At 56.8% G+C, this 5058-nt stretch overlaps 1 protein-coding gene across 5 annotated transcripts in view; it reads right to left on the bottom strand.

Moving 5' to 3' along the window:
- Positions 1 to 4559, bottom strand: part of Mef2d (myocyte enhancer factor 2D) — a 34556-nt gene extending 29997 nt beyond the window's left edge. For 4 of the 5 annotated variants that reach the window (XM_090340737.1, XM_090340735.1, XM_090340739.1 and 1 more), the window contains exon 1: positions 4226 to 4559. The gene's annotated coding sequence lies outside the window, so the exon portion shown is untranslated. Of the gene's footprint in view, positions 1 to 3994; positions 4104 to 4225 lie in introns of those variants that run through there. The other variant, XM_090340736.1, reaches the window with a different exon arrangement.
- Between the last annotated feature and the right edge of the window lie 499 nt (positions 4560 to 5058).

The following is a 5058-nucleotide window of genomic DNA, read 5'->3' as shown; positions in this document are numbered from 1 at the left end:
TCGCAGACAGGGCTCTGCCCATCTGTGGTCTAACCTCAATCCCTCCTGCTCCAGCCAATACCTCTCTCTTCAGAGTTCTTCTATGCCCTTCGCCTCTTGTCTCTAGTCCCCTCACCCCATCTCCACTCTCCAATCCTTTAATCATCTTTGCCACTCACTACCCCCACTCCCGCTGGGTAGCAGCTGCTCTGTGGGTGTCTACACACCCAAGTATGCACCACACACCTTCATACATGTATGACACTAAATGCTGTAGGCCTGCCAGGTGCATCTGGACCTGCCAGTCTACAAAAGACCCCCTCCCACACCTGGGGCTCTTGCTGGGAGAAAGAAGCTCAAAGGTTAGCTTCAGCACAAACTCACCTCAGAATACTTTTTGTCCTAGGCAAGTGGGGAGAAGAGAAAATAAATATTCCAGGAGCCAAACAGCATCAACTCCACTAGGCCAAAGGTCAAGGTGGGTTTTTTTTTTTGTTTTTTGTTTTTTTTTTAGCAAATCCACTGAAGAAATTACTCTAAGTGCCCGGAGCGCTGCCTAGTGGTAGAGTGCTTGCCTAGCATGCACAATGCCCTGGGTTCAATTCCTCAGTACCACATACACAGAAAAAGCTGGAAATGGTGCTGTGGCTCAAGTGGCAGAGCACCAGCCTGAGCAAAAAGTGTCCAAGGACAGAGCGTAGGCCCTGAGTTTAAGCCCCAGGACTGGCCAAGAAAAAGAAGGAGGAGAAGGAGGAGAAGGAGGAGGAGGAGGAGGCAGAAGAAGAGGTAGAGGAGGAGGAGGAATATTATTAAGAAAGTATTTTGAGGTCCCCACCTTTCCCAGGCCAAGTTAAAATCCATCTCTCCTCAACCCAGTCTCACTGGGAAGCTCTTTCTGAATTCTAAGCTCCATTCTGCCTGCTGTAACTAAACAGGACAATATTAACCACCACACAGTCAGATGCCCAGCTTGCTTCCCGAACAGAGCTCTTAGGTCCTAATACTGTCCTTTCCTCCCATGAGTAAGTCACCGAACTGGGACAGAACAGAGGTTTGGCTGGACTCTGGCCCCATGACTGGCTCATAAAAGCCACCTACGATTACAGTGATGCTGAGGCTGTGCTGGCCCCACCACCATCTCCTCCTTCCCTCTTCCCTGTAAAAGAGAGCTAATTGCCTCAGACCAGCCTCAGAGAGTGTGAAGAGTCCTAGCCATGGTCCCCAAGGGAGACCAAACACCATGGTCATAGTCTTGGAATCTGACCCTAAGTGATAGGTTCTATGCCTGCATGGAACTCTCATGCCCCTTCCAGAACCTGGCTGAACAGTTGCATTTGTGTCCAAGAGGAAGATCTGTACCAACTGCTCTTTTCCAGTAAGGCTACCACTGTCCAGACAAGACAGAAGGGAAGCAGCGAATCAGCTTAAATACAACTATGACAACACTGGATCTACCCATTTGACCCTGGAATCCCTTCTCCCCCCAAGGAGGTACACAGGTGTATGGCAAAGTGTTCATTCAACAAGTGCCTGTACTAGGCCAGTATAAACACTGATTTTGTACTCAGTGCTAATTAGGGAAGGATGGGGTCCGGCTGTCCAGGAAGAGAAGGCTGACAAGACAGAGGTTCAGGCCTTTCTGGGGGCACAAGGGCCAAGGACATGCACCGCAGAGGAACCTCCCAGGGCAGGATCAGAGAAGAGTGGGTCACAATCAATGAGGGCCTAACCTCCTCCCCCCTGGGGCTATGGAACCCCTCAGCTTCCTGCTGCTGCTCTCTCTAACCTAAAATTTAGGGAATCTGCTTATACCTTCTCTCTATCACATCTCTCAGGAAAGATAGAGGCAGACAGACACAGACACACACGGGGCGAGAGAGAGAGAGAGAGAGAGAGAGAGAGAGAGAGAGAGAGAGAGAGAGAGAGAGAGAGAGAGAGAGAGAGAGAGAGAGAAAGAAAAAGCACTGCTGTAGAGAGATTATATAACAGCAGTCAGAAAGATGAGCACATCCCTAGCCTACAAGAAGAGCCAGGAGCTATGAGGGGCAGAGCTGGGATGCCCAACCCCTCCAGTCTAGGGCCACCAGACAGAGTGGGATGGACAATGGGTAGTATCTGCTACTTTTCCAAATCTTCTACCATGCTGTTACAGGCACTGTAACAGAAGCTCTAGCCTTAATACCCCCCCATGTTCTTCCCCCATCACAAGCTTTGCCATGCTTTCTAGGTCCTGCTTCTCTTCTTGAACCACTGTTCATTTGCCCGTCTTCCCTTGAAGCCTGTCCTTGCTATGAAGCTAGGTCTGAAAGAGCAGAAGGACTAAAGCTCTGACACAGATTTGCTTTGTGTTCTGAGGTAAAAAGCTCAACCTCTCTGGCTTCTACAGTAATGTGAGTAAAAGCTCCTCTCCTCTCCAGAGAAGCTTATTACAAATGTACACATGTATACATGCATGCAAGCATACAGAGTATGTTGGGAGGACAGGGGATTTACAACAAAGAGAATATGACTACTGAGATCCAAGAGCTGGAACACACACACTGGGACCAGTGGAGAGACTCAGTTCCAGTGTCCCCCAACCACCCTATACAGTAAGTGCCTCAGCCACTCCCACACAGATCCCACCCCACCCTCATCTCCTCTACAGCACACTGAGAAACCACCGGAAGGAAATTCATTCCCCAGCAGGCTGTGAAAGCTGGGAGAGCCAGGATGGAAGAACTAGGCTGAGTCCTGAGGCTGGTATGATCACCAGCAGTGGGCATCTGTGGACAATGACATGTGTCTTTTTATTGCTCTTCTCCACTGAGACCTCCTGTGAGGGGACTTGAAGGGGAGTGGTAAGTGTACAGCACTAACTCCAATACACCCAATCTTATATTGGCCTGGGCTCCCCTTCTATCTCCAGGCCAGAGCAGCCCAAGGTCACTGCCCCAGCCGGCAAACTTCCCATAGCTAGCCCCTGAAGTGCTTTGGAGACCCACTGAGGGAATGAGGGGAGGGTGAATAACTGCTACTCTCAAACCAAAGAAACTAAGCCTCTGAATAAAAGTCATATATGGGGGTGCTGGGCACAGGGAAGGAGGCACAGGATCCACCCACTATACCATCCCCCAACCCAGCAACACGAGGTAAGGGCGGCCAGGCCTCACACTCAGAACAAACCTGGCATAACCTACTCAGTGGTCAAGTGAGCCCATGCCGCGGGGGGGGGGGGGGGGGGGGGGGGGGGCCTCCTTTCCTGGGGCGCCTTTCCTTTCCTTTCCTAAAGGACTGCTGCCAGGTCAGTGTGAATCACCACAGATTTAGTACTTTCCGTTGTTACACACGACCCCCATGTGAAAAGGCTGAGAATGTCGTGGGAGACTAAGTGTATCTCAAGCCCCTAGGCCTAACCTCCCCAAAGCCCACCCCTCCTCCCCAGGCAGACCCCACTCCTAGCCCAGCTCAGCCTGCCATAGGTGGAAAGAGAGACTGGAGAACTCCTCGGCCCAGATGTTGAACAGCTGCAAACTTCTGGCGGGGGGTGGGGGGGTGGGGTTTGCTGACAAGCGACAACAGGGGTCTAGGAACCCGGCCTAGGATGTTCCGAGGAGGGTCCTAAGCGCCCATATCCTCAGCGACTCCGCGTCCCAACTCCAAAAGACAGCCGGCGAACAAGGCGAACGCGGGGCCCGGGAGCCGCACTCACACCCCAACCCACCACCCCGGTGTCATCTGAACAACATCCCCCCTCCCTCCCCCGCTTCCCAAACAGCTGCGGCTCCCCCCGCCCCCACCCTTCACCGCCCTCCCAGGCCCCCTTCTGCACCATTTCGGGCCAAGGAGGAGGGAACAGGCGGCGAGAGGAGGGAGAGGGAGGGAGAGCCGGCTGTTAAAATGTCAGTCGCTCCAGGCTGTCACCGGAGACCCCCCAGTGAGGATGGTGCCCTTTCCCAGACCACTCAGAGGCCCTTCCGACCCTCGGACGCGAACAGGTCGGCGCGCCCCCAATTCGCCCGTCCCCACCCCGCACCTCAGCACCCCGGGGAATCACGACCCGCTCCACTTGTCCCCCACAGCCGACTCCCCGACACCGACAGTTCTCTGCGTAGCCCCCGGTCCGCGCCGCCGAGTTCCTCCCCGCCCCGGGGCCACCCCACGGCACCCCTCCGGGGACGGTCTCGACCACCTCCACCCCAACCCCAGGGCGGGGTGGGGGAGGGGGCCTCTTAAAGTGGCAGACGCACTATTTTTCGGTACTCACCAGTCCCGCTGGGGAAATGGGGTGTCACAGCAGGGAGGGGACGGCCCTCGCCACAGGTCCGGGGTATCTTCCACAGCGGGAAGCCGCCGCTTGGGGCGGGGGGAATAATAAATGAGGCCGGCGTCCGCGCGGGCCCTGGGCGGCGCCGGGGGCCTGGGCCCCCGTGGTGCGCGCGGGGGCGGGCAGGCGGGCGGCGGGCAAACGAGGACCGGGGCCGAGCGCCGGAGCCGCCGCGACTGTTGTTGATATTTTGCTTCCTTCCTCCTTTCGGGCTCTAAAGGTAACTCCTCCAGCCCCCGGGAGTCGAGGCCGACGTAGGCACAGCTCAGCCTAGCTTGAGAGCTGGGGAGGAGAGGGGGGGGAGGAGGGAGGGAGACCAGAAGTGACGGACAGGCAGGGGACCAATAGGAGGGACCCGTGAGAGTGGAGGGGCGGGGCCAGGCAGGGGCGGTCCGGGGCGCGGCCCCGCCTCTTGCTTCCCTCGGGCCGGCCGGGTCGGGCCGGCAGCCCCCACCCCGCCACCCTCCCAAGCTGGCTGCGGCGCGGGGAGCGGCAGATCCCTCCGCCTGCGGGAAAGGGGAGAGAGAGAGGGGGGGAGATTGGTGGATACCGAGCGAGGCAAAGTAGACAGGCGAGACTCGGGAGGCCTTGGAAGGGGTCGTCCCGTGCCCGCGGCGCCCCTCCGAGCTCGCGGACGCCGCCGGGCGCTGCCGCCGCGAGGCCCCGCGGGCGGCGCGCGCGTCACGCTACCTTGACACCCCAGCCCCGGGAGAGTTGGGAGGTAGGAAGGAGTCTTAAGTAGAAAAAGGAAGAGGAGAGCAAGTGATGGGAAG

The sequence above is a fragment of the Megascapheus bottae genome, chromosome 10 (assembly GCF_031878675.1).
Source record: "Megascapheus bottae isolate mThoBot1 chromosome 10, mThoBot2.hap1, whole genome shotgun sequence".
Classification (NCBI taxonomy): Eukaryota; Metazoa; Chordata; class Mammalia; order Rodentia; family Geomyidae; genus Megascapheus; species Megascapheus bottae.
Note: the sequence above shows the minus strand (reverse complement) of the source record. Positions and strands in the feature narration are given on the sequence as shown.